The following is a 19,459-nucleotide window of genomic DNA, read 5'->3' on the forward strand; positions in this document are numbered from 1 at the left end:
TTACTGGGATTGAGTGGGGCGGATTGGAGTAGGACAGATTGTTTTGGATTGGAGTGGAAAGATTTTTGGGGATTGAGTGGGGCGGATTGGAGTAGGACAGATTGTTTTGGATTAGAGTGTGGCAGATTGGAATGGGGCAAGTTGTTTTGGAGTAGAGTGGGGCAGATTGTTTTGGATTGAGTGGGGTACATTGCTCTGGATTGAGTGGGGAAGATTCTTATGGATTGGAATGGGGCAGGTTGTTTTAGATTTGAGTGAGGCAGGTTGGGAGGATTAGAGTGTGGTGGATTGGGGTGAGTGGTTTGGATTGGACTGGTCTGGGATGGATTCGATTGAGTGGGGCGGATTCGTGTGAGGTGGGGTGGATTGGAGTAGGGCAGATTGGAGCGGGGTGTACTGCACGAAAATCATTTCAGGAGCTACACATAAGAAAGAAACAATGTCGCTGTGCAATAACAAAATCTTCATCTTTTGAGAACAGTGCCCAAGAGAAAAAACAAAAGAAAACATGAGTGGAAAGTGAAAAAAGAAGACGTGGCAAAATAAACGAAAGTTAACTATAGAAAATACATCTGATACCAGCCTGACAGCGTCCAGACAAACAGGCACCGACTCCGTGAGTAATTTCAGCAAAGAAAAGGTTTTATTCCAACGTTAAGGCACAGACGCGTTTCGGCGGACACAACCGCCTTGTTCACTGCATCCAGTTCTAAAGACATTTAGCATGATTAAATAGTCATAAGGTTGCACTTTTTCTAAATGATTGTCATGGTAACCAACAGCAGAAAAAAAAATTATAGACATAGTGAAAAGTCTGTTAAGTTTGGTTGTTATAGCAACCAGACAAACGACTTACATTTGTTATTTATGCAACATTCAAGTAGATAACATGAGAAATAAAAATAAAGTAAAATAAAATTAAAAGTAAAAGGCTATACTAGGGTTATATTGTCACACAATAGTAGCAAAAGAGAAAAAAAGAGATTGAAACATTAATGGATAATATGTTTCACACTCGGTTTTTAGGTCTCGTCTGAGACAGCGCTTTAGCGCTGCTCTGGCGAGACTTATAGTAAGCACGTTTTGGAAGTGCAAACAGTGGCTTTTCAGGCCGCCAAATACAGTGCATGTGCCCCGGGCGCGCGCACCATTTGGCAGCCTGAAAAGCACTGCCTGATCACTTGCTTTGATGTCCTCAGTGAGCCGCGCGGCCACTGAGGACATCAAAGTGCACACCATTTGCCACCCCCTTCTTGCTTGTTGGGGTTATTTGCTCTTGTTACCAGGTCTTTTATTACAGTGTTAATTGTACGTGTTTTTGTTCTCCCATTGTTGTTATGTTTAACCGTTTTTTGATGCATTTAGTTTCGGTGTATTCCACTGGTAGCTGTTTCTGCATTGCTGTTTCAAATGTATGTGTGTTGTGCTCACACTTTTTTTATTTGCTGTGACACTTACTCTCCTGATGCGGTGTTTAAATGTAGAACAATTAACTTTAGCGCTCCCTCCCCTCCAATCCCCACGAATGCGTTCGGAAAATGGGTGCTTCGTTTCAATGCTTCTGAGCTAACGCTCGATTCCTTGCTGCGGTGTGAAAATGCTATATCGCTTTTATTTATCTTCTCCTGATGCAGTGTTTAAATGTACAACAATTAACTTCAGCACTACCCCACCTACCCCCTCCCCGATGCGTTCTGAAAATGGGTGCTTGGTACAATGCTTCTTTGAAAACACTTGATTCCTTGCTGCGGTGTGAAAATGCTATATCGCTTTTATTTATGTTCTCCATATGCGGTGTTTAAATGCCTGCATAGAAACAGTATTGTCAAACAGATGGGAAATGGTGGTACCATATGTTATGAGTATAGTACAACCTAGTCTTGATTTGCCAGTGCTTTTACATGAAAAGTGTAAAAGTAACAGTGATTCGATATTGTGAAGAGAGCATCTCCACTTATACATCCTATTTAAAGCCACGCAATACTGTTCCAACAAGTATTTAAAACTATAACAATTCTTAAATTATGAAATTATTTGTAGATACATTTGTAGCAATCAGCCTGTATTGGTATACTAACCGTTTAGTGTTGCATCAGTGTCGGAGGAACTGGTTGCTAAAGACCTTTTACTTATATAATCACTACTCGTCTGAAAATGGAGACCTGCTTGCGGTGTGGAAATACTGAACGACAAATTTCACAAGAGAAATATGGCTGTTCCCCGAGGCGGGGTGGAAATTGTGAACAACAAACTTCACGTTAACAATTCGTTCTGTAAATGCTTATGCGATAAACACCGACGCGGTATGGAAATACTTTGCCGGAAATACAATTTTTAAAACAATTAGATTTAATTTAAGTTCTACCGATGCGGTGTGCAAAAACAGAACAATAAACGTCACGTCAGAAAAGCGGTTTGTAATGCTTTTGCGCGAACTCACGATGCGGTCTTTAAATCCTTTCTTGCACTGCCGAACTACAGTAAATTAAACAGTGTGTTTACATTCTTATTTTACTTTCTAGATGCAACCTACAGTTGGTTTCGGTACTTGGGCATCCTGCTGTTTCCGATTTGCATTTCACACATGCTGCAGACGGCTTTACAACGGGGAGGCTTATTCCCAGATAATTAACTTGTCTTCGTTTCCTTGAGTCCTTGGTTTCTGTGATTTTTAACACTACGACAGACTTTTAGGCTCTGTTACTGCCTACAAAACCAATGTTAATAATAATGTAGGATTTATTAGTTCATGAGCCAGTGTTACAACTACAGTTTTTATTAAGAAACTCCACACCGTATTGAAATTTCCAATGTTTAAGGGTAAATTTAACATTTTGCACAAACCTGCCTTCAGCTGCATTCTTACTGCTTATTTTTTGGATCCACATTGCTGAAGGAGCTGTTATGTGACTTATAAATCCCAGAATGGCGGTTATTGTGCAAATAAAGTACAATCATTGATATTGCAACCACGTCTTTGCAGCATGTGCTCAATCTACTGAGCTACCTTACTAAATGGAGGGGATGTGGTCCGTCAGCTGCGCTGCCGACTTTGGTGCAGGAAACCAGGGTTCGAGCCTCGAGGCCGCATCCACATCATGTGATTCTGGGCAAATCACTTAATCTCCCCGTGCCTGAATATGTAATGTAAATACGGTGCTCATGTACAGCGCTCCAATACCTTCGGGTCGAGTTCGCGCTATATAAAAGATACAAAAAAACAAGCATTTGCAATGCAATAGGTCTCGCATTTCGCGAGTTTGAGCTATTGGCATTGTAAATGACAATTCCTTTTATTTATGTTTTGATTTTTAAAACATAAATAAAAGACATTGTCATTTACAATGCCAATGGCTTAAACTCTTGTAAATGCGAGACCTATTGCATTGCAAATGCTTGTTTAGCATTGTGCTGGTTACCTATGTACATGTCAAATGTGAAAGAGCCCAAAAAAGGAAATATAATTAAAACACTGAAATAGTGTGCACAGGGGGGGTGTATACATATTAGTTTTATGGTAACGTACCATAAGACGCTCACAGAAATAAATGTAAATAAGCAAGTGCAATAGTGTAAGTAAAGGACTCGTTAGTCAGAATGGGAATAAAGCCCATGTGGGCAGAGAACTGACCATTCGGACCTGCTGTGCATAATTAATGAAAAGTTGTATTATGGGCAGGTAATCACAGTAGAGAGGAAAAAGTGAACTCTATGGGTGTGCCAACGATAATGTAAAAGAGCGTGCAAGAACTGAGCGCTAGGAGGATTGGATCATAGAGAACGGAGAGGGTGTTGAAAAATTACAGGTGAACACTGAGAGCTTCATCGGCATTCATCCCATGTGGGATTTTGGAATTGAGGAGAAGAATGTACCTTGATTCCAATCTCCTGAGTGCCAATTGCCTATTTCCTCCCCTGGGATTTTTGGGAACATTGTCAATGACAAAATAGGAAAGTTCTTGAGTTCTGCCTGCATGTAGTGAATTTATGTGTCTGGCAACAGGGTATGTTTGGTCATTATGCACGATGGCTCTCAGGTGTTGCAGAATTCGGACATGTACTGGGTGGATGGTGCTGCCTACATAGTTTTTACTACAGGTGCATAGTAGGACATACACGGCAAAATCAGTTTTACAATTAAAACTCCCTCTTATTTCAAATGGTGTGTTTCTGAAAGGCATGTGGACCAGTTTGGTATTTTTTCCATGTTTGCATGCTTTGCATTTACTGCATTTCGTAAATCCCTTAGGTGTTTGGAACCAGTTGGGTTTTTTAGTGATAACAGGTGCATTGCGCACAAGTTCTTGACGCATAGATTTTGCACGTCTGAAACTGATTAAAGGGGTTTTAGAGCATGTTGGTCCTAAAATAGGGTCATTCCTTATATTGTTCCAATGTTTATACAGGATTTTGCGTAGAGAAATGTGGTACGCATTGAACCCTGTAATTAATCTAGGCATGTCTGTTTTGGTGAATTCATGCTTGGCCTGATTTTTATTTTTATTTTTATTTGTTTTAGCAAATAGGAGTTCTTCTCTAGTGATTTTCTCACTCCTAGTTCTGGCATTGTTAAGGATTTGTGTGTCATATCCCCTACTTTGCAGTCTGTTGAAGAGATCATTGGTGGATTTGTCTAGACTCTCTTCTGTGCTGCAGTTACGCTTCATTCTTAAGCATTCTGCATAGGGGATGCCTTTTTTGACACTGTCATAATGGAAACTATTTGCATGCAAAATCGCGTTGCCCGCTGTGGGTTTCCTATATGTTCTCGTTTGGATCTTGCCTTGGTTAACATACAATTCTATGTCCAAAAATTGTATACATTCCTTACTTGTATGGCTTGTAAACGAGAGATTGAGAGTGTTATTGTTTAAGTCTTGTGCAAACTTAACTGCACTTTCCTGTGTACCTTGCCATAAGACAAAAATGTCGTCTATGTACCTAGCATAGATGACTACATTTTCTTCCATTCCAGGCTGTGTGTTGACATGAGTACTTGCTCCTCCCACCAGCCCATATGCAAATTAGCATAGCTGGGGGCGAAGCAAGTACCCATGGCTGTGCCCTGTAATTGTCTGTAAGACAATTTGTCAAATATAAAGACATTGTTCTCCAGGCACCACTAGGCCATTTGTAGCAGCATGGAGGTGTGTTTGTGTAAGTGTATGGGTCTTTGGTTTAGGTAGTACTCAAGTGCATGTAAACCGTCACTATGTCTAATGCTTGTGTATAACGAGCATACATCCATAGTCATGAATACATAATTGTCATGCCATTTTACATCGTACATTTTAGACAAGAAATCGCCTGTATCTTTGGTGTAGGAGGGTAAGTCACATACAAAGGGCTGGAGAAAAAAGTCAATGAAACGAGAGGTGTTTTCAAACAGTCCACCAATGGCAGATATAATTGGTCTGCCGGGTGGGTCGGTAGCGTTCTTGTGTATTTTAGGTATTAAATACAGTTGTGGTGTGGTTGGGTAGTCGTTCTTTAAAAAATCAAATTCCAGTTTGGTGAGGAGACCTTGGCTTCTCCATTCATAAAGGGCTCTATGGTATCTTTCTTGTATACCTACGATGATAGTTGGTGTAATACGGCTGTAACATTCTCTATCACTCAGTTGTTTCTGAGCCTCCATATTGTATTTGGTTAGTGGCCAAAGGACCACATTGCCACCCTTGTCCGACCATCTCACCACAACGTCTTGTCTTTCTTTGATTTTCTTCATAACAGTGTTATATTCCCTTCTGCTTGCATTGTAGGTTCGGTTGAATTCTTGGCTACTTTTGAGCGCTAAGGACTTGAGGTCTTTGACAACATTATCTACAAAGATGTCAAGGCCATCTCTCGGCATTATGGGAGTAAACACTGATTTGGGTCTAAAAGAAGTTGGTTCAAAAGGAAAAGTGTCAATGATGTTCTCGGTTACACTTGTTGTAACTGATGTGGGAACGCTTTGCTCCTCATTTTGCAATTGCATCATATCCTGTAGGAGTCCTATGTCGGCCACTGTTAGGCCACTATTCGTTTCACCACCATAAATTTCGTTGGCATCATTTTTGGAGATAGAGAAAAAGTGTTTTTTTAATTTGAGTTTTCTGACGAAATGAAAAAGGTCGATCCGGGTCTGAGGATAGTTAAAATTAGTTTTATCACAAAAAGAGAGTCCTAACGCAAGGATATTTTGTTCTTGATCTGTAAGTTCCATATTTGTGAGGTTAATTACTGTGTTGGCGTTTTCTTTTATAGAGATTATCTGCGCTTGTTTCTTCTGTATTGTTGTTTGTTTGTACTTTGTGTTTTTCTGGCCCCATCTCCTGTTTTTTCGCCGCCTTTTTCTCGTTGTTCCATGTTTATATTGCTGTTTTCTTGGCGTGGGGGACGCGGGCGTAGATTCATTGTTCTCTCTATGCGTAAAAAACCCAATTCCTGAATTACAGTTGGGGCCATTCGTGGTTGTGATATATTGGTGATGGATTCTGTTTCAGATTCTAATTCAGAACTAAGTTCTGATGCACTTGGTTCTGTGGTTTTTGTTTGTGACTCTGCTGCAGTAGACAGTTGTTGTCTGCGTATATTGTCGAATTTTTTAGAAAAAGTATATATTCTTCCTTGTATGTAATCATTTCTATCTCTTTGAAACTTTAATGCTTTTCTGGCTTTGATTGACTCCTCATGTGTAATCAATCTTGCCTTCATTTCATTTAACTTTTTCTGTATATCTTCCTGATTTTCACTTTTCTCTAGTTCTTTCAGTAGTGTTTCAATCCAGATCAACATCGTGTTGCGGTCGCTTTCAGCATATTTAATCAACATTTGTAGCATTCTCCGTGAAGATTCCGCACTATTGTCTGCCCAGTCCTTCAACATTTCCGGGTTCGGATTTTCATATGTAGGGGCGACAAGGATCCGGAGGCCTCTTGGGATTCTACCTACATCAAGGTATCTTTGTAGGGATTTGCATTCCCACCATTTTGCTATTTCACTTTTTCTAAGTTTCTCCAGTTCTTGTAGCATTCTGACGCTGTTGCTGACTGTCTTTTGTTCCGTGTGCCCAGCTGCACCTGTCGTCGGCCCTGTGCTGGTTTCACCATCATTGAAAATATCTAATGCCGCCTGCTCACGCTCTCTGACCCATTCCTCGGCCATTGTTGGAAAAATACTATTATCTCTTTGCTGCTCACTGCCCGTCTAGAAGTGCACGGGACTACTTCTCCCAGCAGCCACCTCTGTAACCGCCGACACTCACACAGCCGCAACAAGGAGCTTACCCGATACTCCGATCGCCCTCCGGCCACCACGAGGATCAGTCACTCTCCTTCTACGCGGGGTGCATGGTGTCGAAATCGCGGTGTCGTTCAGGTTTTCTCCGCTGCAAGGGGGCTCTGTGTTTATCCTCTTGAAAGGAATACCATCGAAGTTCGTATATCCAGAGCTCCAGAACGAGGAGGGTCGGTGTCAAGATCCCGGCGAATCTTTTCATATGATACCAGCCTGACAGCGTCCAGACAAACAGGCACCGACTCCGTGAGTAATTTCAGCAAAGAAAAGGTTTTATTCCAACGTTAAGGCACAGACGCGTTTCGGCGGACACAACCGCCTTGTTCACTGCATCCAGTTCTAAAGACATTTAGCATGATTAAATAGTCATAAGGTTGCACTTTTTCTAAATGATTGTCATGGTAACCAGCAGCAGAAAAAAAAATAGACATAGTGAAAAGTCTGTTAAGTTTGGTTGTTATAGCAACCAGACAAACGACTTATATTTGTTATTTATGCAACATTCAAGTAGATAACATGAGAAATAAAAATAAAGTAAAATAAAATTAAAAGTAAAAGGCTATACTAGGGTTATATTGTCACACAATAGTAGCAAAAGAGAAAAAAAGAGATTGAAACATTAATGGATAATATGTTTCACACTCGGTTTTTTAGCATTGTGCTGGTTACCTATGTACATGTCAAATGTGAAAGAGCCCAAAAAAGGAAATATAATTAAAACACTGAAATAGTGTGCACAGGGGGGGTGTATACATATGAGTTTTATGGTAACGTACCATAAGACGCTCACAGAAATAAATGTAAATAAGCAAGTGCAATAGTGTAAGTAAAGGACTCGTTAGTCAGAATGGGAATAAAGCCCATGTGGGCAGAGAACTGACCATTCGGACCCGCTGTGCATAATTAATGAAAAGTTGTATTATGGGCAGGTAATCACAGTAGAGAGGAAAAAGTGAACTCTATGGGTGTGCCAAAGATAATGTTAAAAATACATCTTTGCAAAAATACATCTTTGCAATTTTGTTTGTGTTGCTGGGCACTTTTTTTCCAGTCATACTCCTTCTGTTTGAATTGCATTAAAAGTTCAAAAGAACAAATTAGTACCTCAGTCAAGTCTGGAGCAGCGGACGGGAACTGATTAAGTTGAATCAATCAGTGATTGGTCCTTGCTCCACAGAGAGGAACGGAAATGATGTTAGGACTGCCATGACGAATTACGAGGCTGTAAAGAAGAGTGCCACTCAAGCCTACAAATGGTAAGCATCAGGCGGACTCTAAGCCCTTTTTGTTAACAATTGTGTCTTGCAAGCAAGATGCATGCATTTGCACAGGCTCAACCCTAAAAAGGAACCACAGTGAAATAAAGTGATTACCTAAGATCATATAGTTTAGTTGCGCAGAGAAGCCAGGAAAAATCCAAAATTTTCAGATTTTACATTCAGCCACTAGATGGGTATCTAGTTCCCTCTTGTTTTACATCAAAGGTAGATGTTTCTTGTTTAAGTTTTGGCGCATTAGGTCAGAGTGTGGGTGGCGGGCAGAAGCCACATTAAAGCTTGTTTTAGGCTTGAGGGTCCAAAAGGACCTTGAGCTGATCCGGAGTCTGACATCTGGCTCGAGTTTTCATTGGCTCGTCCACCTCTAGTTAGGAGTTTGAGGAAAAAATGAGTGTATTCTGGCTTCTAAACGGGCCGGGTCACTTTCAGGTCTCAGACCAGATAGTAATTAAAAACAGACTGTAAAACAGCCCCGGATGGTAAACGGTAGGGATGTGTTAATGCCCTTGCTTTATCATCCTAATTTATTTTCTTTAACAGGGCATGCCACATATCAGCCGTTTCTACGCGCTGCAAAGTGCCACTGTTCCTCAATTTACTGACTCTGAGAGTGGGACTAGGATTACAAACTGTGGCATGCAGACCACCGGTGTCACCAAAGAGTGCACTCTTTACCGAGCCATTTTGCCAGCTTAATCTTATATAATAGGGATCAAGGCGCACGGGCTCCAATTCTGATTTAGTATTGCACACCTCAACAGCACGCCTTCTTCACCCTTTTACCTCTACTTAGGAAGCGGCATTGTGGGGACTCTGTTTAATATTTATGATAAATGACTATGGGCCATATGTATGAAAGTTTGGTTTTGCGATCCTCAAATAGCGATTTTTTGCGAATCGCTATTTGAAAATTGCAAAACGCTATGTATGTAGGATTTGCAAATAATTTTGCGAATCCTACATATTCCTTAATTGCGAATTACAAATTGCGATTCGTAATTAAGGAATACCTCCCCATTCATTCCTATGGGCCTAGAGGCCCATAGCAATGAATGGGAAGACATTCTCAATTTGTGATTCTCAATTAGAGAATCCCAAATTAAGAATGCAATTTCAAGGGTGCCAGGGTGTCAAAAGGACACCCTGTTGCATCCCTGAAATGTGCATGTGTGCACATGTGGTACACATAATGCCCTAAGTGCATTTTTCAGAGAAATCACAAATTACCACCAACTTGGAGTTGGTGGTAATTTGCGATTCCTTAAGGCCAAATTGCACTTTCTCTGTGCTTCTTACATTGCATTTAAGGAATAGCAATTTGCGATTCCTTAAATGCAATCACAAAATAAGGAATTGCAAATTTTGCGATTCCTTATGCTGCGAGGCAGTTTTTCTTTAATACATACCACTGAGCCAAATTGCGATCGCAAACGCCGAAATTCTGCGAATTTCGGCGTTTGCCATCGCAATTTGGAATGATACATATAGCCCAAAGTAGTTTAAACTTGCATTGTAACCAATGACATCTCAAGCGACATAAACATGTAATCCATATCTTAATTTCAGTCTAAAGTGATAGGGATTGTATTGTTGCACATGCATGACACCACCAGCAAGTAGGAACATTGTTGTTTCCCTTCTTCCACTGTTCGAGTTTTTGGTATAACTCATGTCACAGTTTGTCTTTAATAAATATGTGGATAAGTGTGGTATGTCCGAAGTGGCTTCCTCAATAGTCCTCCTGTAGGAAGCAATGGATCTAAGAAGATGGGTTTTGTTCTGGAGTGTTAGTGATGGAAGTTCTGCTGGGCTTGAGCTGAAGGAAAATATACCTGATACGCTACAAAAAACCTGCTTTCCAAACACAGTCTGCACAACTCCACCTTAAATGTAATCATAACCTTTGCAAAGAAAGCTAAATTATCTAAAAAGGAGTGCTAAGGCAGCCTTGAACAATCCTCATCACAGACAAATGGAACGTCTACTGTTTGCATGGTTACCTCTAACCATCCAACGAAGACCGAGTCAAAGGGTATACAAATTAACTACATGAATATTCCAGTCAGACCCATGGATAACACTTCAGAGAAAAATAAAAGAGCCAGCTGTTACAGGTGTGGAGGTAAAGATCACCGCGCCAGAGACAAAAACTGTCCTGCAAGCACATTTATATAGCCGTACAGTGGAATTGTTGCTCAATTCGCCAAGATAAGTAGAGCAAAAAACAATACTTTGAAATGTATTGCTGAATAATCAGACTCAGAATATCCCAGTTGTGATGATCCTGTGAGTGCAGCCAGAGTACTAATTATTGGATGTGATGTATTAAACTTAAGAACCAGTTCTAGGAACAAACTGGTTGTCAAATGAGGATAGGTAGCGTAGGCATATACATTGCTGCTGATTCTGGATCTCCTTTTACCATTGATGACAAATCGGTTTGGGTGAAAAAGTTTATCAGCGTGTTGGGAAGAGAATTACTTTCTTCAGAGGTACACCATGAACGCTTTACAGGCGATAGCATTCCCAAGATACAGAACTTTAATGTTTGAATTCAAAAATAGAAGAAGGTAAACTATATGTTTAATAGAAGGGCCTTCAGTTCAAGGATGGATCATTCTGCGGGCCTTGGAGTTCACCTTGGATCCCAGTAGTGGCCAGTATCATTGGTGAGAAATGATAAGGGGAGGGTTGGAGCGTTTTTTAATGCTATTATGTTCCTCGTGTGTGCCTGTTTTCACTCCTGTCACATACTTATTCTCTTTTAGTTCCTATATTCCCTTTGTTTATATTGTCATTCTGTTATGCAGTCAATGGTCATTGAGTTAAGGGGGGAAAGTATGGTATTCTGTAGTATCCAGGTAGATGGGTGTTGTTCTGGAGTGTTGATGGGGGAAGTTTGGTCACTGTTGGGCTGAGGCTGAAGGAAGGTCAGCCTTAATATGCGGCAATAAACCTGCTTTCCGACCCGACCATCTCCATGATTTCTTTACAATAATCTGTTGCCTCCCTCAGCACTCTGAGGGACACCCTCCTACCACCTTCTGTGTCTATGTTAATTTTGTAATAGAGGGTCTTTGATAGCACAATTGTTACAAAGTGGTTGTGACCCCCATAATTACGCCTTCTATGTGAGTTGCCACCCGCCACACCATAGCTGGATAAGGCTCTTACCCCGTGTATATCTGGCCAGTTGACGTCATACCACAACACTGATGAGTCCTACATGCAGCCCTTTGGCACTTACATTGTTTTGACTGTTGTTGCTGCTGTTAAGCCCTGCCTAAGGTCAACGATGAGTTCACATGCGAGTGAGGAGCACAGTGGAGGCTGACACCTCCACACCGCTCTTTGCACGAGCCAGAACCAAGCTCTGGGGTCTTGTATATGTCTCCAGAGTGAGTTGGCCTCGCATTTGGGCCATTGCAAAAGATGCTATAGCAATTCTGCTACCAATTAAATTGGGCCACCAGCAGTGCTTAAATTGTAAAAATATAAGTACCAAGGCCCAAGATATTCCTCAGGACACCACTTGCATCCCCTAAGGCCCTGCCAAAGCTGCCAAGTACCAGTATATACGCCACTGACTCACCATTACACTCCTACAAATGTGCCAGTTTTAACAATACCAGGTGACCTAAATGTGAAAGAATGGCCTGGGCCCGCTGGTAATATTATTATTTTTATTGCTATATCAGATTGCTGAACACTCTGGTCCTGTACTCTTTTAAAAATAGACTGACAGCACCAACATGTGGTGAGCTGTCATAAATATGTGCCGGTAATAGGAAATAAGTGCCAGTGCCGAGCACCAGCAAACACCGGCATTAATTAAGCAGTGTTCACCGCAACTAGTACAACACAGAAGTCACTCTGCTCCATTGCAGATGAGAAACACATGGCTGGGGACCAGTTTCTTTACCAAATTGTGTATTTCAAGGTGAGAGTGTGATGATGTTTTGGGCAGATACAATATAAGTGGTGATGCCATTGGAAGTTCCGCACACCGGCATGACAGCTTATTGCCCTCTCTGCCAAATACAGGCCAAATAGCCACCAGCTGTTTTCTCCCTCTAGCCATGGAGTTCAATCACTCCCTGCATCCTGTCTGCTGCAGTGCACTGAGAATGAAAAATGTTGCACATTCCAGTCATAGCAACCTTTAAAATATCTGGCTCGCCAACATCTCAGTCCCCCAGATGGAAGCTTTGGATTGAACATCTTGAGAACAGCTTCACAACCACTGATGTGGCTGATGGAAAAAAGAAGCAAATGCTAGTACATCAAGCAGGTCAATGAATCTTCAAACACAGTGCCTCGTTTGCTATTACATCACTCAATTACCATTTAGTTCCACTAACAAAACTAGATTACAAGAGATTCTCAAGGTGCCAGGCCAAATAAGGCCCAGGAGTCTGTAAACGCATTACATGCCAGCCTGAAGGAACTCACCAGAAGTGCACCTTACCCAGAGTTAATATGAGCCCAATTTATCCAAGAGTGTGCCTGCACTAAACTGCAGCAACAGATTCTGGGGGGATCAATCAAGTCCATACCAGAAATGTTATCACTGAGCCAGTCACTTGACCTCTATAGCTCCTGGACATCGCAAAGTAAAAGCAGAGTCAGTAAAATAGGTCATAAAATCCTGTACGCATCCCAAATCAGCACCACACAGAATAAAATAGAATCTGAGCGCAGTACAGAACCATGTACCAGTATTCTTTGAATGACTAGTCCAAGGAAAGAAATTTTCGGCCTGCAGGAAATTCAGTAATTTTGCCAAAGTCTCTCGTGCTTATCAAAAACGATGGTGAGCAAGACACTGGGATCCGCAAACTCACTCAGCTAGAGTCACAACAAGCACGCTCAACCAAAATGTTAGATACAGATTGAAGTCAACACCAGGACCTCTATAAATGCCATGTCCAGGTCACAATTTGAAGGTATTTCTCCATTATCCAGGATGAGAGCGAGTGCCAGTTTTGGAAGTCTGACAGATGGACAACATCCGCTAGTGATAATAAGTTATCATTCAAAATATCTAGAAGTGGAGATAGTCAGCTGATAGACCCATTCCCAAGATAGAAAAGATGATGGCTACTCGTGCGTTATCAAAGAACCTCATACAGATAATAGGCCTTGCTTCCAGGGTCAGGAGTTTACAGATTATATAAACTTGTTTCATATCAAACACTGCAAGATTACCTCATTGTGGCCACAAGCCAACAGGGAAGTTGAGAGGTTCAGGAGAACAATCTGTTTGAATTGACCATGCCTCTGGATAGAATGTGGAGTGCGCCAAAATGTGGAGTGCAGCTTGAATGCATTTAATATCAGCAAACCCCCCATGCTGCCACGGGAAGAATCCCCCAGCCAAATGTGCATGGATCGATATGGCGATTGATTTGATTCTACATCACACGTAGGAGTCCTCCTCCTAATGAAAGGTGGATACTGGCATGGTGAAAAAAATTAAATGAGAGAAGCAGATCTCAACATCATGCTTGAGGGTTGGTCTCACATCGGTGTCAGAAATTTGGTGCTTGTACAGGGCAGTCACTCTGACAGTAAATTTCGGCTCCCATTTGAAATATCGCCTTGGGAGGTGGTACGCATTCAAGGCACTATATTGACTGCCAAGAGAGTGGTGAAATCAAAGACCAAAATGGTTTTCTTTAAAAAAGTGTTGTGCTTCTCAACAGGTGCCTGATGACAGCGATTCAGATGCCAATTGCGAATTAGAAATGACTCTGTGATAGCTACTAGGAGAGAGTGCTACAGGTTGAAGCTCTCATTTGCCTATGGTACTTGTGATTCTGGAGGTCTCATCTTCATCTAGAGACTTCACTATCTGTGCATGCCTTTGCAACATCTTCACAAGTTGGTCGATATGATCATCCAAAGTATGAGGGCCAACCCCGATCTGTCAATAGTGTATTTTGTTTTATTTGGCCTGCTCTGATTTTTTTAGTACTGTTTTCTTTGAATTTCGGAAGAAAATTAGCGTTGTGCATGCTTGACTCTGGCACTACTAGTAAAGCTAGTTCCTTTCTTCCTGCCAGTGTTGGAGTTTAGTTTTAACCAATTTTGCGTCCTGTCTTTAATAAATATGCAGAAAAGCCAGTGCCTCGGCAGTCGGCGGTTCTGTACTCTACCATCTTCTGTGAATGTGTTATTATTTTAATGAGCGTGGCCTATCACGCCACAGTGCCCATTTTTATAAACAAACGTGCCTTTCTCTTGGCGCTTAAACATTAGGAGCCTGACTAATCCAAGGCTTATTTGGCAAACATCCAGGAGGTAGTATCTCTCTACAAATTGATCAATAAGGCCATAAATTGCAGCTTACTTAAAATAAGACAAAACTAAAGCAAGACTATGGTAGATTTATCGCTGCGTCTTTTATGTCTACCAAAAAATCACTTCAAGTGAGAGAATAAAACAGATGGATTAAGTAAGATGTTTAACTACACAAAGTGAATCATTTAACTAGGCCTTAACATGTCTAACTTGCATTAAAATCATGCTTAATAGTTCATTCGGAGGTTGCTGGCGTGCACCAAACGATCAGTGGTGCCTGGTCGTATCGCGTGTGCCAGCGCGTCTAAAAGTCGAAACTCGTTGACATAAACACGAGACCGTCACTCCAGTTGCTACATAAGAGGCTTTATTTCCAATGGCAATGGCTGAACATTAATAACATCTACATGTTTCAGCTGCACCCGTAGTCATGATGTTGGGTCCCATTACTTTCTGTGGAAATATATCTATTTCCTCCCCCATAGAGCCACAACAAAATCAACAAAGCACTGATGGAAAAAAGTACACTGCGGTCGCCATCTTGAATTTTAGGAAGCTTCTGTTATGCTTCTCTAATCTTGCATTTATTTCAGTAGCAGCAGTCAAGGTAACTGTAAAACTACAAATCACATGAGTCTTCTAGACAGCTGGTCAATGGGAGATAAAACATAGTACTAATAACAGCTAATAGGATAACAGCATTACCGATAACACCTATATTGACTGCGAACTGTCCTCTTTTCTTGCTGCTCGCAGTCAATTTAAGCATTGTGCATTATTATCATTGACGACATATTGTATTATACTGTCCTGTCTCAAATCCCAAGTTTTCAGACATATCATTTACATAGACGATATTCTTTTAATGTGACAAAACTTACATACCCTCCTATCACAAGTTCACTTTACTTGTTCCTTTCTTTTAGATCTGGGTTTTCTCATCAACACAGAAAAATCAATCCTAATTCCTTTAAACCAGGTGGAATTCTTAGGTTTTCTGATAAATTTATCCAGCGCAAAGCGTCACTTACTCCAGGCAAAAGTCAACGCCATCAAATCCGAGATTCTACAGACTCTTCGGAGTTCTTCCTTTTCTCTCAGATCCCTGGCAAGAATAGTGGGTCTACTGTCTTCCTCTGTCCAAGGGCATTTTTCCGGCTCCTTTCTTTTATCAAGGTCTCCAAAGATTGAAGATTTGCAAATTTGCGCAGGGGTCTTGCTTATTCTGACTCAATCAGTATAGATCCAGAATCTCAGCTAGAGCTTGAATAGTGGATAGACTATTTAGATACCTGGAATGGCAGAACCATCTTTGCATCAGCCCCTGATCTTGTATTAGAATCCAATGCAGGCCGGAGAGGTTGGCGCGCCCGATGTGGGCCAATATTCACTGGGGGTAGATGGTCTCATGAGGAGTTTGGATTGCATATATATTGTTTGGAGATGCTGGCAGGCTCCTTTGCAGTTGAAGCCTGGCAAAAAGCATAGTACATTGCTCCATTCTTCTCCGTATGGACAACATTACTGCAGTTCGGTACATCAGACATCTCAGCGGCACCAGATCCAAGCCTTTAGCAGAACTGGCAAAGTGCTTTTGGGAATTCTACCTACTAAACAAGATTTCAGTTCACGCAGAATATTTGCCGGGAGATCTTCACACCAACACCATAGCCAACTGACATTCTCGTTACTTTTGTGACTCGAGAGATTGGAGGCTTCATCCTTCGGTATTCAGGTCTTTCTTTGCAAATGGGGACTGTTCCAAATAGATCTTTTCGCAACCAGACTCAATTCTCAACTTCCTCAATTCTTCAGCTGGCGCCCAGATCCCCTAAATTTGGCCTTAGATGCCTTCATACAAGACTGGTCCCAAACGATCAACTACACTTATCCTCCCTTTCTTATGATCAACAGGGTCCTGGCTCAAGTCAGACGACAATAGGCAATAACAGGTATGGGTCCCTTCCCTTCTGGAATTAGCAGTTGACTTTCCAGTACCTCTACCTTACTTTCCAATCCTCATCCTGGACCCATCGGGTCTTCCTCACAACCTAGTGTTAGGCAACTCCCTCATTCTTTCTGCCTGGAAAATAGCAGGAACTCCCAATCTCTCTCATTCATTTCGCCAGAAGCTACAGAGTACATCAATAAATCCTGGGCTCCAGGTACCACCAAGGCTTATAAATCAGCCTTGTTTTTATGGGCAAGCTGGTGTTTGGGAAAATATAGTGAGCCCGATTCACAAAGGTAAACATACGCTTTTGTGTAAGTTTATTACTTTTCGGTATTCACATAGGTAAACTTGCACCAAAAGTCTAACTTTACTACTTTTCGGTATTCACAAAGGTAAACTTTACTAGTAGTAACTTACCTTTGTGAATACCATAAAGTTAGTATTTTGGTCTAAATTTACCTTTATGAATACCGAAAGTAGTAAAGTTAGACTTTTGATCTAAATTTGCCTTTTAGAATACCGAAAAGTAGTAAACTTACACAAAAGTGTAGGTTTACACTTGTGAATCGGGCCCATCAATCCATTTTCAGCAGATATAACCTACATTGTTAATTTTCTGGCAGCCGAAGCTAGCGGAGGGAAGACTTATCGACCATAAACCTTTACAGGTCAGCTATTTCTATGAATCACCCTTACATCAATGGAAAACCAGTGGTATAGCATCTGCTCATCTGTCAGCTTTTAAATAGAGGGACATTTTGTAACCCTCCTATCCCAAATACAGTCAATTGTGGGATGTAAATGTTGTTTTGAAATTATTTATTTATTGGCCTGATAATACTGATCTTTCACTAAAAATGTTGTCTTTAAAACTTACTATGCTATTTTGTTTAATATCAATAAAATGTCTGTCTGATGTTAGAGGGTTAGATATTTCTTCTAATCAGTTTACGCCCATAGGTGTTATTTTCACAGTGCGCAAACGTACAAAAACAAATTTAACTACTGTGTTTTAGACTTATTTTCCTGATGAAGCCAAACTTTGTGTCAAAAAATGTCTTAATATGTATGAACAAAACACAGTTGGTGTAGGAACGTCCTCAGACACCCAATTCTTCATTTCTTTTAGAAAACCCAACAAACCTGTTTCTTCCCCTGCTCTCATTCGGTCAAGTGACTCATGTCCCTAGTGGGAACTGACAGGGTCTCCAAAGCCTTCTGGGCCAGTTCCCAGCTAGAGGACATTCTGAGACCAGCTGATTGGTCTAATGATAATGATTTTTGCACATTTTATTGTAATCCTGTTGTGAGAGGTCCCCGGACGTTGCCATGCCGACGCCCCTTCCCCGCTCCTACCTGTGGACTCAGCCAGGGGAGACCGTCCTCGAGAACTCACACGATCGGCCACTACCATTACGGAGGCTGGCCCCGCCCCGTGACCCTCAGGTTCGAGCAGGTCCTGGCTCCGACAGGAGTGACCCGGAAGGGGGAGGGATTAAACCCGGATGTCCTTCTTTCCTGCAGGAGAAAAGAAGGACTAACACAGGAGACAAGCGCACTTGTGCCGGAGTGAGACGGGAGACGGAGGAAGCAGCGAAGGTCGAGAGAGAACGGGAAGAAGAAAGAAGCGAAGCAGAGAGCGTAGAACAGCGGAACGAGGAGCCGGAGCAGCGAGGAGTGGGCGCGAGGCTGCCGAGTACCGAAGAGGAGGACGCCGTGGAGGTCCCGGACGAAGCGTGGTGCGAGGACTGGTGGACCCCACAGGAGGAGGCTGGAGAGCGGCCGCAACCAGGAAGTGTTGCGGCGGGGCCGGTGAGTGGCTAAACTACGGGGAAAACGGGACGGGGAGGAGGGTGGTAGACAGGGTAACGGGAAGGAGGGTGGTTACAGGAACACAGGGTGTAGTGTATTGTGGTGGTGGTACAGTGCTGCAGCGTAAAAACGTCTCTCATCTCCCTTCCTCACTATTTGTTTTAAAAGCGACGAACACACCCCCCCCCTTTTGGCTTGTGAGGAGATTGGTGATCGGGTCTTTGAATTCCTCACCCCACTCTGAATCCTTCGGTGCAGTGTCCTAAACCGAACATCCCCTAAAATACACGGGTGCGGTGTCGGATCTATCTTTCTCAGCGTAGTCCAACGAGGACAACCTCCCTGACGGCCTTCCGTGTTTTTCTGTCTCTATCCCTCTCATGAGCCTCCCTGGGGAATCCATCCCGACCAGACCAGAGCAACCAACCGGAGGAGGGGAACGTCGAGAAGAAGAGAACGAAGTAGAAGAGATCCAGAGAACACAGCCAGAATCCCTGATATCTGACCTATCGGCCACATCACCTGCTAAAACAATAAAAACCTATCCACTGGCTCACTATATTCAGCCTCCGCGTCTGTTTATCCGGCCCGCGCTCCCACAAGTGGTGTCAGAAGTGGGATCCACCGGAGACATGGAGGCTGTAATCGCCCGAATGGCGGAGAACCAAGAAAGTCTGGGGAAGGCCATGGAGAAATTCCTCACCATCGTAGAAGAAGACCGGGGAAAGTTGCAACAGGCCCTTACTGACCAAGGCCAGACCCATGACACGGCTATGGGGAAGATTGCCGATGTTTTGGGACAGCAAAGAGGTCCGAGTACCCTCCCGTCGGT

The 19,459-nt window shown here is 42.2% G+C and overlaps 1 protein-coding gene and 1 long non-coding RNA gene across 7 annotated transcripts in view; one reads left to right on the forward strand and one right to left on the reverse strand.

Moving 5' to 3' along the window:
- LPIN1 (lipin 1) overlaps positions 1-19,459 on the reverse strand; it is a 421,902-nt gene that overhangs the window by 313,129 nt on the left and 89,314 nt on the right. The window lies entirely within an intron of this gene.
- Positions 1-19,459, forward strand: part of LOC146816796 (uncharacterized) — a 91,071-nt gene that overhangs the window by 1,221 nt on the left and 70,391 nt on the right. The window contains exon 2 of the long non-coding RNA XR_014962941.1: positions 482-616. This is a non-coding gene — a long non-coding RNA (uncharacterized LOC146816796). The remainder of the gene's footprint in view (positions 1-481; positions 617-19,459) is intronic.

The sequence above is a fragment of the Triturus cristatus genome, chromosome 6, assembly GCF_964204655.1.
Source record: "Triturus cristatus chromosome 6, aTriCri1.1, whole genome shotgun sequence".
Lineage (NCBI taxonomy): Eukaryota > Metazoa > Chordata > Amphibia > Caudata > Salamandridae > Triturus > Triturus cristatus.